The sequence below is a fragment of the Dipodomys spectabilis genome, unplaced genomic scaffold (genome assembly GCF_019054845.1).
Source record: "Dipodomys spectabilis isolate Male_0828 unplaced genomic scaffold, ASM1905484v1 ptg000042l, whole genome shotgun sequence".
NCBI classification, from domain to species: Eukaryota; Metazoa; Chordata; class Mammalia; order Rodentia; family Heteromyidae; genus Dipodomys; species Dipodomys spectabilis.
In genome coordinates this window covers 15,591,920-15,612,881 of record NW_024870719.1, presented here as the reverse complement: position 1 = coordinate 15,612,881, position 20,962 = coordinate 15,591,920, and the positions used below count along the sequence as shown (strand labels likewise).

The 20,962-nt window shown below is 39.1% G+C and overlaps 1 protein-coding gene and 1 pseudogene across 25 annotated transcripts in view; both read left to right on the top strand.

The window, feature by feature from the left end:
* Window positions 1-20,962, top strand: part of Trim9 (tripartite motif containing 9) — a 113,430-nt gene that overhangs the window by 32,627 nt on the left and 59,841 nt on the right. The window lies entirely within an intron of this gene.
* LOC122106557 lies at window positions 14,374-15,647 on the top strand (annotated as a pseudogene).

Here is a 20,962-nt window from a genome sequence, read left to right as displayed (position 1 = left end):
AAAGCCAGAAGTGGTGCTGTAGGTTAAATGGTAGAGTGCTAATCTTGAGCAAGAGAAGCTCAGGGACAGTGCCCAGGCCCTGAGTTAATGTCTCAGGACTGGCAATAAAAAAACAACCTCAAAATCTTGGGGAAGTTGCCATTAAGATCTTGAAATTGTGAGACAGGGAAAAAGGATGATGGAACAAGAACAGCAAAATAAAGAGTTTCCTTAGGTGATTTGCTAAGCTGTTAGTGCAGACCAACTGTGTGAGTCATTTATTTTGTATTAAGAGTGGGTGCCCAAGACAATGTGTATGTGATGTGATATTTCCAGGCTGCCCAGAGACTATTAGACTCATTTGTGGAATGTCCGATTTTATGTAAGTTTATAAGAGCTGGGATCAAGAGGATATCATATTTAGCATGGGGATTATTTCATGATAACTTTGTTTATTTTGTTTGGTGTTTAGAAGTTCAGCTCTGGATTTAGTTAGCATAGCTACAAATTATTTATTTGTGTAGCATTAATGTCTAGTGTGCTGGACCCAGGACTAATACAGTAAATCTGTTTGATTTTATTTTTTAATTTAAGAAACAAAAGCCAGTCATTGGTGGCTCACACCTGTAAACCTAGCTATTCAGGATGCTGAGATCTGGGGATCACTATTCAAAGCCAGCCCAGTTAGGAAAGTCCATGAGACTCCTATCTCCAATAAACCACCAGAAACCCAGAAGTGGCGCTATGGCTCAAGTGGTAGAGCTCTTGCCTTGAGCTGAAGAGCTGAGCGGCAGCACCTAGGTCCACAGTTCAAGCCCCACACCTACCCCTCTCCCCCACAAAAAAAGAAACATACCAATTAATTTTCTTACCTTTTCCTTGTGGGATAAAGAGTCACTAGTAATAAACAAATTTTTGATCTAGTTAGAAAGATTTTTTAAACTTCTGTAATATTCTAACTTTGTTCTAGACCAAAGATTATTAATCAATAGGCAAAATTATAGCCTCATTATACACATTTGATTTTTCAATATGAAACAAATAGAATGAACTAAACATTGTTCATGCTGAGTTGTAGGTTCCTTTTTAGATATACTTAGCTGAAGTCATAGATAGATCTAAATGAAAGTTGTCCCTTTTGGAAGATGAGGGCATTATGAAGTTTCCAGGGTGGTCTAAAATACAAATAATAATGTTGGATAAATCTCATTAATTTAAATATGTAGCAAAATATAAATATTGTAAATTCAAAATTGTGCAAGTTATATTGTATTCATGAACCCTAAGATATACATTGTATTATCTGCCTTATCTCTTCCAAAACACATTATACATCTTACTGGCTTCAGTGAACACAGATTCTTTCATAGAAAGATTGCCATCCTGTAGGTGAGAAGTCTCACTGTGCTGTGCTAAAATCCAGGTGCCCAGGAGGGTGCTTACCTTTCTGGAGACTCTTAGAAATAATCCATTGAGGCTGGGAAAGTGGCTCAGTGGTAGAGTGCTTGCCTTGCATTCATAAGGCCCTAGGTTCCAATTCCTCAACACCACATAAGCAGAAAAACCTGGAAGTATCGTTGTGGCTCAAGTGGTAGAGCGCTAGCCTTGAGCTGAAGAGATGAGGTACAGCGCCCAGGCCCAGAGCTCAGGCCCCACAACTGACCAAAAAAAAGAAAAAAAGAAAGAAAGAATCCATTGTCTCCCCTTTTCTAAGCTTCCAGGATCCATCCACATTCCTTGGCTCATAGCTCCTTCCTCCACCTTTAAAAGCCAGCTTCCTTCTGACTCTTCTGCCCTTTTCTACCACCTTCAAGAACTCTTGTGATTACATTGTGATTACAATCCACGGTAATCTCCCCACTTGATTATTAGCAAACTTAATATCCTTTGTCATATAATTTAACACAATGATGGGTTCTGGAAATTAGATCATAGACATTATACTACCTACTACACACCTATTTTCATACTTTATAATATCTGTAATCAAGTTATATTTTACAATACACATAATAAGAAAAAATTGCCTCATACGTGAATTGATAATGCTTTTGTATTCTTTTTGGAACATAAAGGTGCACCTTAAAATTGATTACTTTTTGTGTGTATGCTGGTCTTGGGGCTTGAACTTGAGGCCTGGGTGCTATCTTTGTTGCTTTTTTTCTCAATGCTAGCACTCAAGCACTTGAGCCACAGCTAGTTTTGGTAATTAATTGGAGATAAGTGTCTTATCGACTTTCCTGCCCCAGCTGGCTCCAAACCAGTCTTCAGATATTAGCCTCCTGAATAGCTAGGATTACAGGTGTGAGCCACCAGTGTCTGGCAATTGATGGTTTTGTTTCTTTTTCAAACTCTGATTTTATTTTTTTGTTGTTGTTGTTTTTATGTAATACTGAAGAATCAAACACAGGCCCTCATGCATGCTAGGCAAGCCCTCTACCACTAAGCCATATTCCCAGCTCAAATGATGACTTTTAAGTTCAATGAAATACTATTGTAACTTCACTAAAGTTAGTCAAATGAGTATAAAAATAAATGTCTAATAAATAAATGCTTATAAATGTCTAATCCTTTCTTTTTATGAGTCATCCATCATGCTGTCCATGATGTCAAAATTATTTCCACAGAAAGAGGAATTAGTCGGGTGCTAGTGACTAACACCTGTAATCCTAGCTACTCAGGAGGCTGAGATCTAAGGATCGTGCTTCAAAGCCAGCCCAGGCTGACTCATCTCCAATTAACCACTCAAAAACTGAAAGTGGTGCTGTGGCTCAAGTGTAGAGTACTAGCCTTGTGCACAAAGAGGCTCAGGGCCAGCACCCAGGCCCTGAGTTCAAGCCCTACAACTGACCCCACCCCCAAAAAAAAGATTCATTAATTCTGTGATAGTCTCTGGACTTCAATTACTCAGTTTTTAAAGTTCAGGTTGACACTCATCTATCTTTAGACATAGTATCTGAGTAAATTGATAATGTACTTTATTGAAGACTTTTCAGATAGTTTATCCCTTATAGGTTCACTCCTATCCCTAATATATTTCTTCTCTATTTTATAGTGTATTGTTTCTATCTTTGGATAATAATTTCCCATCTCTATGAATACTTGCTCTGAAGTCTAGTTAGAGAATAGAAAACAATCTCCAATCCCTTTGCATCATCTTGAAATTGCTCTTAACATGTAAGTGACAGTGGTACAAAAAAGAAAGAAAGGAAAGAAAAGAATATCTGTTCTGATCAATTTTATAGTTCAGCTTGTATAACTGAGACATTCCTAAGGAGTATCAAAAGTGAACCACAAAGAGTGTTGAATGTTTTTTTCTGCATTTGAAAAGCATCCCCAATAGTCAATGTACACTATGCATAGCTCCCTTATACATCAAAACCCCCACCTACCTGAAAACACAAATCTTTAAAAGAAAGCACCATCTACCCGTCAGTAGCTCATGCATGTAATCCTAGCTACTCAGGAGGCTGAGATTTGAGGATCTCAGTTCAAAGCCAGCACAGGCAGGAAAGTTTATGGGACCTTTTTTTAAAAAAAAATATATGTTTTGTATTGTAAAGATACTGTACAAAGGGGTTATAGTTACATGAGTAAGGCAATGAGTATATTTCCTATGGAGCATTGTTACCTCCTCCTTTGTTTTTCCCCTACCATCCCTTCTCTCCCCCCCCCCCCAATTCCCCCCCTCCACAAGCTGTAAAGTTCATTTTCAACATAGTGTCTTGTACATCTCATTGTTACAATGGGTCAACTTGTATCCTTATTTCAGCATTTTGTTATTTCCCTCTCCCCAAATTAGAAAAATGTATATACAAGATGCAGGGCACTGAAATCAAATACAGTGAAAACCATGGTTCGGGAAGAACATATGAAAGAAGTAAAAAATCACATAGTACATTATAGGTACATTAAAAACAACAGCAAGAACGATAAAACCTCTTGTGTCCCTATCTTGGGTTTCATTTCACTTAGCATCATCTTATATGGTCATATGTACATAACTTTTGACCTTTTCTGCTTGTCCTAAATGTGTTTTAGTTATTGCAAATAAGGGAAACCATGGGACCTGTGTTTCTTTGGGCCTGGCTTACTTCACTTAATATAATTTTTTCCAAGTCTTTCCATTTGCTAACCAATATATATATATATCTATATAGATATATATCTATATAGATATATAGATCTGTGTTGGTTCCATATCTTAGCTATGGTGAATAATGCTGCAATAGATGTGCTGGTAGCTTTAGTAAGGCTTGTTTGTGACCGTTAGGGTGAATGCCCAAAAGTGGGATTGCTGGGTCATAGGGGAAGAACTCTATGTAGAGTCTTTTGAGGAACCTCCATACTGTTTTCCAAAGTGGTTAAACAAGTTTACACTACCACCACCAATTCAGTAGGGTTCCCTTTTGGCCACATCCCCTCCAGCATCTGTTGTTATTAGATTTCTTAATTCTAGCCATTCTAACTGGGGTGAGGTGGTATCTCAATATTGTTTTGATTTGCATTTCTTTTATGGCCAGAAAAGTTGAGCATTTCTTCATGGGTCTACTATAGGCCATTCTTATTTCCTTTTCAGAGAAGTCTCTCTTTAAGTCTTTAGCCCACTTAATAATCGGGCAGTGTTTCTTTGAGGATTTGTTGTTGGGGATTTAATTTTTTAAGCTCTAAGTATATTTTAGATATGAGACCCTTGTCCGTTGTATGGCTAGTGAAGCTCTTCTCCCAATCTGTGGCCTTTCTATTAATCTTGCTAGCTATGCCCTTTACCATGCAGAAGCTCTGCAATTTCATGCAATCCCATTTGTCCAACCTTTCTTTGATTTGTTGTTTCTGGGTCTTTATTAGGAAAATTTCAGCCTGTGCAAAGAAGCCTTAGACTTTCTCCTATTCCTTCCTGTAATGTTTTCAGGGTGTCTGCTTTGACTTTGGAGTTGATTCTGGTGCAGGGTGATATATAAGTATCTAGCTTTAGTTTTCTACAAGTAGTTAACCAATTTTGCCAGCACCATTTACTGAAGAGGCTGTCTTTCTTCCATTCGATATTCTTAGCTCCCTTATCAAAGATTAGGTGACTTTAGGTCTGTGGGTTCATTTCTGGGTCTTCAGTTCTTTTCCATTGGTCCTGAGGTCTGTTCTTGTGCCAATACCAAGCTGTTTTGATTACTATGGCTTTGTAGTAGAGTTTGAAATTTGGTATTGATATTCCTCCAGCACTATTCTTTCTGCTAAGGATTTGCTTTTGCTATTTGGGTCTTTTATTGTTCCATATGAATTTTTGGATTGCTTCTTCTATTTCATTGAAGAATGAAGTTGGGATATTGATAGGATATTGGATTTGTATATAGCCTTTGACAGATTTGCCATTTTCACGATGTTAATCCTCCCAATCCAGGAGCATGGGAGGTTTTTCCACTTCCTTAGTTCTGCTTTAATTTCCTTTTTCAGGTTTTTAAAGTCTCCATCATAGAGCTCCTTCACTTCTTTAGTTAACTCCTAGGCATTTTATTTTGTGGGGCTATTACAAAAGGAGTTGTTTTCCTGATTTCAGCATTGCTCTTCTCATTATTGGCATACAGAAAGCCAATGGTTTTTTTAAAATTTTATTTTATGGTCAGTTGTGGGGCCTGAACTCTAGGCCTGGGCGCTGTCCCTCAGCTCTTCAGCTCAAGGCTTGCACTCTACCACTTGAGCCACAGTGATACTTCCAGCTTTTTCTGCTTATGTGGTGCTGGGGAATCGAACCCAGGGCCTCATGCATGCAAGACAAGCACTGTACCACTGAGCCACCTTCCCAGCCCCAAGCCATTGATTTTGGGGGGTTAATTTTATACTCTGCTACTTTGCCAAAGTTTCTGATCAGCTTGAGTAACTTAGGAGTAGAGTCCATGGGGTTCTTTAACTACAAGATCATGTTTTCTTCAAAGAGGGTGAGTTTTAGTTGATCTTTCCCTGTTTGGATCCTTGTGAGAATCTTATCTCTAGTTAATCACAGAAAAAGCTGGAAGCGGCACTATGGCTCAAGTTGTAGAACACTAGCTTTGAGTTAAAGAAGCTCAGGAACAGTGCCCAGACCCTGAATTCAAGCCCCAGGACCAGCAAAAACAAACAAACAAACAATTAAAGGAAAGCACCGAGACCACATAAAAATGTTTCAGTCAACAGGGCACCAACACATATCTGATGGCGGTCCCATAAGATTGTATTACCTAATGACATAACCATCTTAGTTAATCTTCACACAGTGGTCAAAACATTTTATCACACAATTCTTAGGACACATTGTCATCTGCTTGACAGCCAGAAAACACAGCTTCTCCGAGAATCTTGGAAGACAAAGGTATTGGAAAGCTGACTTATAAGTCTTGGGGATCTGATAAATACTGTGAGAGCTTGAAATAAAGCTCTTTCTATTATCATTAAAACATTTCAGACATATGAAATGAACATGGTTGTGTAGGACATTTTCAAGGTTCTTTTTGAATCTGAGGTGTTGCTCTTTTACTCTACAGATAAAATGGCAGGTTGGTTCTAGCCAACTTGAGTGTCAGCCATGAGATACAGGATTTCAGTCAAATGATCTACCCCCCTTATTCTCAACTTTTAGTGATATATAGGCAATGATGCCTGTAGATAGAATAAAAAATGGGGTAATGAGGAATCTTATTTTTTGTTGTTGTTGTTGTTGTAGGTTGTGGGGCTTGAACTCTGGGCCTGGGCACTGTCCTTGAGCTCATCAGCTCAAGGCGAGCACTCTACCACTTGAGCCAGGGCCAACTCCAGTTTTCTGGTCGTTAATTGGAGATAAGAGTCTCATGGACTTTTCTGCCCAGGCTGGCTTTGAATTATAATCCTCAGATCTCAGTCTCCTGAGTAGTTAGGATTACATACATAAGCCACAGTGCCCCTGGCTCAGAATCTTCTTAATGGAGTCCAAATACATAGTGGCAACAGCTAATTAGAATGTTATAGAATCTTGACAACTTTAAATTAAAAAATTTATTGTCACTAAAGCAATAATATGTCAGATAGATTGTTGCTTCAAGCAATTACCATCATTTTTGCCTTCCCTTTCAAAATCAAGTTGGTAGGGATTAAAATATAAATTTAACATTACTAATAGTAACAATGCCAAAAATAAATAGCTCTAAGGGCTGTGGCTGTTGAACTCAAATTTAATTCCCAAGAGAAGAACTTCAGCAGATACACAGTTAAAGGTAAAAGGATTTGAAGAGGTGCTATTAAGTACAACACTTAATTCCTAACTGTGTTCACAGACCTTTAGGTTCACGTCATCTTTAGGTGGTTTCTTCAAGTGCTGGGAAGTTGATAGTTTGCTCTACAGCATTTACAGGTCTTTTTTTCTTACTAAAAATACTAATGATTTTGGGGAAAAAATCTAAAAAGAATTCAATGTCATACCAGATAACAATTTTAATAGAACTTAACTGGATCACTATGCCTGTCTTTAGACAGTTCCAGGCTGACATCTTTTTCTTTGGGAGCCCACATTTATATCTCAATAACAATGGTAGTTTAGGATGACATGGCTATTTTCATTATACTCATCTTTTAATTACACCCACACTAGCAAGTTGTACATAAATAAGCCTTTCTCCTGGGTGCTTTATGTAAAAATCTCTCATCACTCTGCTTGGCCCAAATTCCTCTTTAGGCCTTTCTCTACTTCAGTAGTTTTGGGTAAAAGCATTGGACAGGACCTCTGAAGTGCCTTGAGCAGCAAAAATCAGAAGGATACAGAGCAAGGGTGAGAAAGAACTAAAGAAACAGATTAAAGAGAGCAAGGACAAAGAGATAAGATAGAGAGCAGGAAAAAGAAGAGATAAATAACATCTCAGGACACAGTGCATTTCAGGCAGTTATCTGGGTGTGATAATATTTTTGTATTCATAAACCAGAGCATATGAACTCCTTATTAACACCCTCTAATGAAAATTCTAATAAGAATTCCCTATTAAAGCACTATTTCATCATACTTAGAATAAAATCCAGGCTCCTTACCATGACCTTCAAAGCTTTATATGATCAAAGCTTTACATAATGTGAGGATAATATTTAATGACTAAAAAATATTCATTATGCCACACTGTGTCTGTGTTGAATTAACTTGGTTTGGCTTAGCTTGGAGTCTCTCATGAGTTTGAAGTCAGATATTGACTGGCACTATAGTCACTATCTGACTTGAGTAGGGTTACAGAAGTCATTTCCAACAAGGTTTTCTTATATGGTGACAGTTGATGTTGGCTGAATTTTAGTTATGAACCCCCATGGGGGAAATAGAGAAGGCAGGTGGATGGGGAGGTTTGTGGTGTTTGAATTCTAGGCAAAAGCTAGACCCTTTTGTTGAACTATACTCAAAGCATAGAGAATCATTTGTGCCTTTCTTTATAGGGTGGGGCAATCCAAAGTCCTTGTTCAGATGTACTCTCTTCTGCTGGTGGGTCACATGTTAGAAGCGTGTCTAGAAAGAACTAAGTGCATAGGTATGGCCATCTTTGGAATTTAGTCTTCCTATGGAGTAGGTTTCCATAGTCAGATAGTTATAATAACTCCTTTGTGAACTGGTTAATCAGATTATAGCGGTCTTATTTCTTCTCTCCTTCTCTACATTGATTCCCATTTTCTCATTACCCCACCCCCTGGCCATCTCAATGTCTCAGCTCACAAGACTATGTGTTCTGCACACTGTGGTTCTGTCCTGCCCACTTGCCTCTCCTCTCCCCAGTCAACTATCCATTAGTAAATCTGAGCTCTGTCATTTTTCTAAAAATAGAAATGGACAGATTCTAAACATAAGGTAAGAAGATAATTGTTAAAAAAAAACAAACACCTCATGTACTCTAGTACATCTTCTTGCAGAAGAAGAAGCACCCTAGGAGATACAGTATGTGCATATTAGGGTTTCATGTAAGTACGTTGTGCCATTAACATTAGTAATCCTTTGTTCCTGATGCTAGGGATCAAATCCAGGGCCTTGAATATGTTGACAAGTACTCTACCACTGAGTACTTCGTATTTTAATACCAGAGATGGTCAGAGAGATAATAGATGGATACCTAGGATAGAGGACAGCTCAGATTAAGGGAGACTAAAGGGGAAGCCAGCCCTCTCTTCACCCAGAGAAGGTTGGGATCAGGTTTTGAGGAGGGTGGCCGGTCAGTCCTGGAACAAGTTAGGGTCATATCCTGGGAAAAGCTTGCAGCAAAAAAAAGCAGTTCTCACACCCCTAATTTCCAACAGGACCAAGCCACCAATGATCTCCGAGATGTTCTTATCCTCAAAGAGGAAGATAGTCCTTGGGAGATTTTCAGGACAGAGACTTTATCTAACAAGAATGCCTTTGTAGCCAGCAGAGTAGAATTAATGTGATTTTAAATCTTCTTCCACACCCAAATTGTTCCCATTCTTCTTAACATTAATAAAGAGTCCTTTAAAGCCTTTCATTTCACAACTAGAAATAAAAGATTTAAAAAAGAAATCTTTGGTTTAGATAAAAATTTAATGTGACTGAATTTCAGTGCAGGGATAATGACTTTCAGATCCTTCCTCAGCTTTGAGAGGAGGGCAGAGGGAGGAATGTTCCCAGGGGATGGGACTGAGGAATCAGGAAAGGCCATCCTTAATCTTGTACTGCATGGGGACAATGGCTAGGTGTACTTCCATCACATACTTGCAATGGCTCTAAAAACATTATCTCATTTTGAGTAGTGCACCATCATGCTGGTGGCATTGATCTGGCATCAACTTTATATTCTGAAGAATATGCCAACTTCATGGCCTTGTTGAATATTTGCAGCCTTATTCAAAGCTATGCATGCAGTCTCAACTCAGACATGTGCTGAGATACTACTGCTCCTGTATGGAGGCCCACTGTTCAGAAGAACTCCCTGGTTAATGGAGGGTCAGGGATACAGGGTCACAAGCAATACAGCTCATTAATTATATACCACTAGATTGAGGAAATCTTTTTCTTCTTCATAATGACTTGTATGAAGGCTACTAGGAAATCATGTTTAGAAAATACTATTTGAAACACCAGTATTTTTTGATGGTTATGGTATTTGATCTCAGAGCCCTGTACTTCCTAGGAAAGTGTTTTACTACTTGAGCTATGTCATCACTAAACGTTTCCAGGACTAGCCTCAAACCACAAACCTCCTAATTTTGCCTCTCATGTAGCCTGGATGACAGACATGCACTGTCATGCCTAGCCTCACATTAGGTTTTTGTGTGTGTATATGTGTGTATGTGTGTGCATGCATACATCAGTATTACAGCTTGTATTTAGAGTTTTACAATTTTACTTGGCTTTTTGCTCAAAGATGGTTCTGTACCATTTGAGCCAGACCTCCATTTGCTAGCATTTTGGTAGTTAATTGAAGTTAAGAATCTTACAGACTTTTCTGTCTGGGCTGTCTTGGAACCTCGATCCTCAGATCTCAGCCTCCCAAGTATCTAGGATTACAGGCAGGCACCAGCAACTCCTGGCTTCATGTCAGAGTTTTTTTTTGTTGTTGTTTTTTTTTTGGGGGGTCCGGTCGTGGGGCCTGAACTCTGGGCCTGGGCACTGTCCCTCAGCTCTTCAGCTCAAGGCTAGCGCTCTACCACTTGAGCCACAGTGCCACTTCCGGCTTTTTCTTTTTGCTTATGTGGTGCTGAGGAATCGAACCCAGGGCCTTGAGCATGCAAGGCAAGCGCTCTACCACTGAGCCACCTTCCCAGCCCTGTCAGAGTTTTTTAATTAAAAATAAAGCCTGAAAAATTTTTACTGTGTTTTAGACGAGATTACTAAGAAGGAGAAATATATAAGAAGTAATTAAGTTCCTACCTTCATAGATGCCTTTAAATCTGCTCTAGAAATTTCAACTTTTCAAATAAGTAAATTATGAGAGGAAGAGGAGGAAAGGCAAATGGGGTTTAACACTTGTCATTTTCTCTGAGATACTTTCAAATGCATCCTCTCTACTTGGTTTGAAACATCTCTGTGATTCACAAAAGGACCAGCTATACAGCCCATGCCTGGTAAATATGAGCCCTAGGAGCTGGAGTTCAAAATAGGAGTGCCCTGAACATTGCCGTTTATGTGATCTTAGCGGGAGAATTGGAAGTCACATCTCATAACATGCCTTTCCTTGAGCAAACTTTCCTTGGGCTTTTCTTTGGAAATCATTGCACAGCTATTTAGTCATTTACAAAATCAACCAATTCCCACGGTGGGATTTATTTCGTGGGAGTCAAATCTTAGATCCTAGCTAGCAGAGAGAAAACTGTTGTCATGGAAACCATTCCTATCTTCACTAGGCCAGAGCTGCAGTTCTCTTGCAAAGAAGTGAATTGACAAAGATGATAAAGGGAAAGGCTGAAAAAAAAAAACCAGATACAGCTTAAATCCATTTTTTTCTGAATAATATTAATGATCACTATGAATTTATTGTGTATAGAAATTGGCCTATAAATACTGTATCCTAACAAATCTTTCAATATTCAGAGGAAACTTTACATGTAAGGTAGACACTATTTAAGGTATGGTAAAGAGTTTCTCTTTTGCCAATGAAGATGGTCAATTATTAGAATAAGACTGTGTTTTAATTTGTTCCCAGAATAATTAAAGCAGTGGCAGTGAATATGAATGAATCGAATGCTACCCAAATAATCGCAAAAGAACAAGTCACGTCTGCGTACATGTTCTTACAAACTGAAGGCATCATGAATGGTCCAGAAAGTACATATGTAGGACAGGCCTTATGCTAGTTGTGCCTATATAAAGGATGATATATTTTTAGGTCTGTCAAGGCATGAGCAGAGGGTGGCTGATTCCTTACTCATGGCTGCAATCATTCCTGCTCTCCTGGAGAACTGCCACTTTTCAACTTAGTCATAAAGTTGTGTCACTGTGGAAGGGTGCACAGCCACACAGAATTCACAGTTGGCATGTGACTAAATTTCAGGTGTTTCTGGGTATCTGTAGCAAAAGAAATGCTGAGAGCAGATGTGGGGAAAGGCCAGAGCAAAGGTGATGTCTTCAAGGGCTGCCCATACCGAGTACTCAACACATTTGACTGAAGTATTCTTAGTCAGTTATGGTGACTTGAGGGGTTTGTATCTGTTAAATTCAGAGATCAAATTGGAAAACTTAAAGCCATCTGAATAATCCAGTTAACAAGTTCAATTATGTTTATGAATATGTTACAAGATACATTCTGCATATTTTCTTCTCTATGAAGCAGTTGTATTCTTCTGTTATACACATTGAATATTTACCAGAAATCATGGTGACCATGTAAGTTTCCACATATCAACAACTATATATTATAAGGAGTAGAGATTCTGGTCTCCTCACTCTTCCTATGGTCTTCCTATGAGTAATCCAACTACTGAATTCTCCAGATTTGGGACCCTACAACTGTCTTGGTAGTGAAGTCAGCCTTAAACATAGTCTTCTGCAATAGGAAAAATAACGAACTTCTTGAACACACACTTACACAGTGCTCTATTTGCTAAGACCTCTTCCAAATGCATCAGAGGTAACTACAATGACAATTTCTACCTTGACTAGGGATATCACTAAGAAACTTTTGAAAAGCTCTCCTCCTCCCTTCCTATCTTGCTAATATTTAAATGTAAATTTGAAAAACTAGATTTCATTCTTTGGCTATGGAATTAAAAAAAGCAAATACAAATGCATCATAGAGAGATTCCCATTTCCTGCGTGGGATGCAATAAATGTTTTTCCTTCTTCTCCACTTTTCCCTACTGTAACCCTGTTATTCTAAAATAAATCTCTATGAAACTTTTTTTCATATATAGTTGATAATATTTGGAGTTAGATATACAGGAAAGAATTTCTCTCCACCTTCAGTGGGAATATAAATTGTATGACTCTTCAGAGGGACATTTTTGGTAACTTGATTCAAAAAAATTCTAAATATAAAAAATTGTTGATAAATCACTTCCATTTCCAGGACCAGGAATAATCCACAGTATGTTCAAATACTTAAAGCGTGAATTCATTTCAGCTCTTCCCAACAAGATGAAAACAAACCACATATCTGAGAGGCTAATTAAACCATGGTGACATATACAATGTTCATTTGTTTGTTTGTTTTGTGACATATACAATGAATTACACTGTGGCTTAGCAGTTTGATATCATGGATTCTGGACCAAGACTACTTGTTTTTTTTTTAATTTGTTTTTTGCCAGTCCTAGGTCTTGAACTCAGGGCCTGGGCATTGTCCCTGAGCTTCTTTTGCTCAAGGTGAGTACTCTACCACCTGAGCCACAGCACCACTTCTAGCTTTTTCTGTTTATGTGGTACTGAGGAATCAAACCCAGGGCTTTATGTATACTAGGTAAGCACTCTAACACTAAGCCACATTCCAAACCCTGACTACTTGGTTTATTTGAGAGTCTTACTATGTAGTCCAGGCTGGACTTGAGCTCATGTTTGGCTTGAAACTAAGTTCTTTCTATTGCCTTCCAACTGTTGAGAGGTTACAGGTGTGTTTTTAACCATATCTGACTTCTGCTCTGCTTCTTAAGAACTTTATATTTTCTTGTTCTATTCTCCCACCAAAACAAATTGTTTTGTGGGGAAAAAAAGGTAATATATTTCAAATATTACAGTGTCTGACAAGAGTGTCATCAAAGTATGTTATAGTCATTAAAGAAGATGTAATAGACTGGATGCAGTGGTTCATGTCTATAATCCCAGCTACTTACAGAAGGTGGAGATTCAGAAGATTATGGTTTGAAGCCACTTGGGACAAAATGTTAGTGAGAATTTCATCTCAAAAACAAAATAAAAAACCTGGACATGGTGGCAAATGTATATCATCACAGCTCCCTAGGAGGTTACAAGTAGGAAGATCATGATTCAGGCGCCAGTCCAGGCATAAACATGAGACACTGCCTGAAAAACAACTAAAGCAATAAAGGCTGGAAATGTGCAGCTCAGGTGGTAGAGCACCTGTGTAGCAAGTGAAAAGCAAAGTTCAAACCCCACTATTGCAAAGAAAAGATAGCAGGGGTTGGGGGTAGGATTAACATATTTAATTAGATTGAAAATATGTTAAGTGAAAGGGCCATATACATGCAAATATAATAACTACATATGTAATGAAATTACTATGTATAATGTAATACTATATATATAAGGTTCAAAAGGTAAACTTTAGGGTTTTTTATTTGCCTGTTTTTGTTGGTTATGGGGCTTGAACTCAGGACCTAGGCTCTATCCCTGAGCTCTTTTTACTCAAGGCTAGCACTACCACTTTGAGCCACAGAGCCACTTCAGGTTTTCTGGTAGTTAATTGGAGATAAGAGTCTTACGGGGTGCAGTTCCTAGTAGGCGGCAGAGTTTGTTTACGTCGCTCTCCTCGGCAGCTGGCTTCCCTCACTCGGACTTCAAGATGGGGAAGTCCTTCGCTAACTTCATGTGCAAAAAGGACTTCCACCCCGCCTCCAAATCCAACATCAAGAAGGTATGGATGACAGAACAGAAAATATCCTATGATAAAAAGAAACAAGAAGAATTAATGCAACGATACCTTAAAGAACAAGAATCATATGATAACAGATTGCTTATGGGAGAAGAACGTGTAAAGAATGGCCTTAATTTCATGTATGAGGCTCCACCAGGAGCTAAAAAAGAAAGCAAAGAGAAAGAAGAGACAGAAGGAGAGACAGAATACAAATTTGAATGGTAGAAAGCACCACGAGAAAAATATGCCAAAGATGACATGAACGTCAGAGATCAGCCCTTTGGTATTCAGGTTCGAAATGTGAGGTGCATTAAATGCCACAAATGGGGTCACATCAACACAGATAGAGAGTGTCCTTTGTTCGGTCTTTCTGGAATCAATGCAAGTTCAGTTCCTACTGATGGCTCAGGGCCATCGATGCACCCCTCCGAGCTAATAGCCGAGATGAGAAACAGGGGGTTTGCACTGAAACCGCACTTAACCGCAAATGATCCATCACAGGAATATGTTACAAGTGAGGGTGAAGAAGATCCAGAAGTGGAATTCTTAAAGTCACTAACAACTAAACAAAAACAGAAACTTCTCAGGAAATTGGATAGAGTTGAAAAGAAAAAGGAGAAGAAGGATAGAAGAAAGAAGAAGTTACAGAAGACAAGAAGCAAGCACAAAAAAAAAAAAATAAATAAATTCTCCTCCTCTTCCTCCTCCTCTTCCTCTACTGAGACTTCTGAAAGCAGCAGCGAGAGTGACAGTAAAGAAAAGCAAATAGAAAAGAAGAAAAAAACGAAAAACAAGTGTACAGGAAATAACACCAATGACTCTGAAGAGGACAAATCTAAGAAGAGAAAACTTTATGAAGAACTTTCTATCAGTCATAACAAAGAAAGAAGCAAGGAAAAACCTAGGTTTTTAAAACAAGAGCGTTCTGAGGAGAATAGCAAATGGAGCCATTATGATTCTGACAAGAAGTCCAGAAGCCGGCATCATAGTCCAGAGAAGAGAGGATCTGAAAGAAATGGGCGGGGGGGGGGGGGGGGGGGGAGGGGGGAGCATCAGAAGCCGCAGCAGGGATGAGAGAAGATGGAGGAGGAGCCGCAGCAGAAGTCCTGGTGGTTTTAAGGTAAAGGAGGCAAGGATCCAGCGATAGCCAGTCCCCGTGAAGAGCAGAAGAAAGCCATGGTCCAGATGTGTGTAGAGAAAGAACATACAGAGAGCACATTGAAGTGACACAGACAGGAAAGAGAAACGTGACCATTTCCTGAGAATAAAAATAGCCCCATTTTCTTATAAAATACCTTTAGCAAGGGTTGAAGTATGGACTATTGTGTCATTTTTTTAAAAAAAGCTCTTTTAATTTATTTAATTCGTCTGTGCAAACTGTCATTTCAAGTACAAAGATTATATGAGTACCATAAGAATGAATTTTGCAAATATTTGAACTTGTCTATTTGTGGGCTTTAGAAATATTTTCTGTTGGTAACTGTTTCTTGTGACCTCTACTAGATTTTTTTAAAGCCCATATAACTCTGTGACATTTTCTTTGTTCTAAGAGTCTTATGGACTTTTCTGCCCAGGCTGGCTTCAAACCATAATCCTCAGATCTCAGCCTCCTAAATAGCTAGGATTATAAGCATGAACCACTGGCACCAGGCCACTCTAGGGTTTATTGCCAAACATTCCATATGTCTGATGAAATTGAAATTGAGGGCTTTTTCCTTCTAAGTCTTTTTAATTACCTGGTTTTCCTGAAACAAACATGTTCTGCTTTTGAAATCAGGGGTCAGAAAAGTGTTTCTGAAATACGTCTTACCCTTACTAACCATTGAGATCTCACTGGAGACTTGAGGAGTGAATTTATCCTGTCAGCACTTAACACATGAGTCTCCAGTGGGGCTGGCATGCTGGCTTAGTGATAGAATGATTGCCTAGCCTGCATGAAGTCCTGGGTTGGATTCCTCAGTACCACATCAACAGAAAAAGCCAGAAGTGGCGCTTTGGCTCAAGTGGTAAAATACTAGTCTGGGACAGTGTCCAGGCCTTGATTTTAGCCCCAGGACTGGTACAGAAAAGATAACACAGTGAAAGCTTTTCTATGTGGAAAGTATTTCAATGATTTTCTCTTAACCATGTATATTTCTAATCACATGTTTTTAATTAGTATAAAGCACTTACATGAGAATTGCTGTGTTGTGTCAAGGGAACTGAAAAGTCATGGATCTCTGTTAGTTTATCTTAAAATCATTGTTGGGGGGCTGGGAAGGTGGCTCAGTGGTAGAGCGCTTGCCTTGCATGCCTGAGGCCCTGGGTTCGATTCCTCAGCACCAGATAAGCAAAAAGAAAAAGACCAGAAGTGGCGCTGTGGCTCAAGTGATAGAGCGCTAGCCTTGAGCTGAAGAGCTGAGGGACAGCGCCCAGCCCAGAGTTCAGGCCCCATGACCGGACCCCCCCACCCAAAAAAATCATTGCTGGCAATATCAGACATCAGAATGCTATATCACCTGTGAGAACAATGGAGGTCCAAAGTAGACAAGAAGGCAGCCAGAGGGTCCAATAGAGAACACAGCTTTCTAGAGAAGCACTGAGAGCCTGCTAGTTAAGGCCCTCTAAAAAGGGAAGGTAGGCTGGAATGTGGCTTAGTTGTAGACTGCTTGCCTAGCATGCATGCAGCCCTGGATTCGGTCCCTCAGTACCACATAGTATGTCTAGAAAGGCAGCCTATTCTGTAGTCTGTCTCTGGTTGCAGAATCCAATATTTACACATGGTCTTAGCAAAGGTATTTTTCAACCTCAGATGTACATTCTTAGAAACTGCCTAACAACACACACATCAGAGTCAAAATATCAGGGTTATGCTCTCGGTAGAGCATGGGGTAGAATGGCGGTGACCTCACAGCCTGCGTCCTTGCTGCTTTATTAAAGTTTCATGCCCTTAGTGACAACTGTCACTGCACGAATTCTTTCACAGCTCCCAGCACTCTAAGCCAAAGCCATGGAGACCCAGCCAATCAATTTTCACTTAAGAAACTCCAAACACTGGGGGAGGCAAGGGCTTCTTTATTGCTGTGCCTTGAGGCCAAAAGTGGCTTCTTCTGTCTTATTGCAGGAAAAACATGCCTTGTCAATGTGCATCTCTGAGGTTCAACTTCTGACCAGAACTGTCTGTATCTTATTGGGAAAACAGATACATTTCATTTACCTTCAGAGATAGAAAAGGCTTCATGTCTCTAGTCTGTGGTTGATTGTTAGAATATCCTAGACTGCTGTTGTATTAAAGAGAACTTGTACTTTAATTTTTGAAGTGCTGAGAATCAAACCCAGGGCCTTACTCATGCTATGGAAAGTGCTGTATCCTGAGTTATATCCCCAACCCTTGGTTTGTTTAGAGTGGATCTCCCTATGTAGCTCAACTTGCTATGTAGCCCAGACTGGCCTTCTTCCTTATGCCTCTACTTCCCAAGGGCTACAATTATGTACCATCATGCCCTGTGAGAGAGACTTTTTAAGTATCTATCATTACATTTCAGAATGGTAGTCTTTTCAAAGCAATGGTAGTTTCTGAGGGTAGAAACTACCTTTCTTATTCTCTCTCTCTCTCTGTCAGTCGTGGGGCTTGAATTCTGGGCTTGGGCACTGTCCCTGAGTCTTCTGCTCAAGGCTAGCACTCTACCACTTGAGCCACAGCACCACTTCCAGTATTCTGGTGGTGGTTAATTGGAGATAAGAGTCCCACAAAAAAAAAAAAGAGTCTCATGGAAATGTGGTATATTTACACAATGGAATTCTATGCCTCCATCAGAAAGAATGACATTGCCCCATTTGTTAGGAAATGGAAAGACTTGGAAAAAATTATATATATATATATATTTTTTTTGGGGGGGTCCGGTTGTGGGGCCTGAACTCTGGGCCTGAGCACTGTCCCTCAGCTCTTCAGCTCCAGGCTAGCGCTCTACCACTTGAGCCACAGCGCCACTTCCGGCTTTTTTCTTTTTGCTTATGTGGTGCTGAGGAATCAAACCCAGGGCCTCATGCATGCAAGGCAAGCGCTCTACCACTGAGCCACCTTCCCAGCCCCTGGAAAAAAATTATATTAAGTAAAGTAAGCCAGGCCCAAAGAAACATAGGTCCCATGGTTTCCCTTATTTGCAATAACTAGTATATGTCTGAGTCAAGCAGAAAAGATCAGTTAAGTTGATGTTAGGGAAATGAACCCTAAGATATGTATTCAAATGTTTTTTTCTTTCATGCGATTGTTTCTAACACATTTATAAGATTATTTCTTTGTTGCTTTGTATATCCTTCCCCCACGGTATAACCCCTGCTTTCACTATATTTGATGTTGTTATAATTTGTGGAGGGGAAGGGGAAAAACAAATCATTTAAATAGGGATACAGGTGGACCCATTGCAACAATGAGACATACAAGTCATTATGTCCAAAACAAACTTTACAACTTTGGTAGGGGGCGGGGACGAGGGGTGGGGGTGGGGGAGGATGGGATAGAAGGAGAAACAATGGAGGAGGCTACAATGCTTGATAAGAAATGTACTCATTATCTTGCCTATGTAATTGTAACCCCTCTGTACAGTATTTTCACAATAAAAAATAAAAAGAGTCTCATGGACTTTCCTGGCCCGGCTGTATTTGAACTGAGATCCTCAGATCTCAGCCTCTTGAGTAGCTATGATTACAGGTGTGAGCCACTGGCACCCGGCTCTATTTTCTTTATTATTGTTTTCCTAGCACAAACTATTATGTTCAATGGTCATATTCTATAAGGATTGTTTAAATTACTAAGGCATGAAGAAGAAATCATAATTGCTGTCTTTAGAAGTCAGTTCTGCTGCAATAATGAATAATCCCCAACATCTCAGCAGCTTACCAAACAAGTTTATTTCTTGCTCATGTTACATAATAGGAGGCTTTCTTGAGTTAGGTTCCTCATGTCATTTAGTTCTGAAATGCATAGCCACTCTTTTGAAATACACCTAATAGTATATGGAGCTAGATTATACAACTTCAGAGGCAACATCTCTTGTCAAATCTATGTTCAATGATGTCACATTGATAGCCTAAAACCAACTATATATTTACACTATAGAAAGTGGCAAATGTGACAGACCAAAATTTGTTTTGCTTTTGGTTTTATGAGGGCTGATTTTGTTAACACACTACTTAGTGATTTGTATGAAAAAGAGGAAGATCAAAATATCTGACAGAAAATCACTGTGTCTTTTTAAACAAAAGTCACATGACCAAAGGTGGCAGTGTTATAGGACTCTACATTGAAAGTCATAAGACAAAAATGGAGAAGGAGCAAATATTTGTGAACAGTACTAAAACCTATATCAATGTTTTAATAATTGGAATGGACTAAACCCCAAATCAAGAAATGTGGTTCCAAATAAAAAAAAAAGAAATGTGGTTCCAAGTGTTTCAATAATGCATACTGTACTGTCATTCTTATAAAATAATAATAGATACTGAATTCTTATAATATGCCTGACATTGTGTACAACTTCCTATATATGATTTCATATAGTGCTGATCATATGGTACAGTTACTGCTGTTATCCCCATGTTGCAGATGAGAAACCTGAACCTTAGTCTTTTAGAGGGGATGCCTTGAACATAGACCATTGTGTAAGGATGCATTTTTGTTTAGTGTTCTTGGTAAATTCACCTACAGGAAAATGAAACAATGGCTGAGCAGTGGCTGAAGCTGACCTACAGTGTGACCTTATTTAATTTAAGGGGAGTTCTGTTGCTGGGATAATCCTTCAGCATTGCCTTCCAATGGAAGAAAGTGGGCCCTAGCCTATCACTCCATGAGACACCTGTAGAAGGAGGCAAATTAAGAGCAATTCCTAGTATAATCTATCAACAGCTAATATTCCCAGCAGAGGGGAAGATACTTGCCTTTAAAAGAGGGATTCAGATAGAGCACTTGTGTCCAATAGTTAGGCAATATGTCCATGATCATGCAACTAGCAAAATGCTAGCATTTAAATCCAAGTGCTTCTGACTTTAAAGTTTGTCCTTGTAATTCCATGCCACATTAGTATTTCTTTAATTCAGTGGCTAATATCTGATAGAATAATGAATTTCTAAAAAGACTTTATGGCTTAAAAATAAGTAAAATAGAGCTATAATCCTATAATCCTAGCTACTCAGTAGGCTGAGGATCAAGATTCAAAGCTAGCCCAGGCAGGAAAGCCCATGAGACTCTTATCTCCAATTAACTATCAAAAAGCCAGAAGTGGAGCTATTGCTCAAGTGGTAAAACTCTAGCCTTGAGAAAATTAAACTCAGGGACACCCAGGCCCTGAGTTCAAGCCCCACGGCTGGCACAAAAAATAAAAAAGTAAAATGGCATATTTGGATTTCAATTGCTACAGAAGTGGGAGTCAATGACACTGTACATTAGCTTTTGGTATAGATGTTTATTATGTTTGTGTACACAGGTCTAATGATGAGGAACA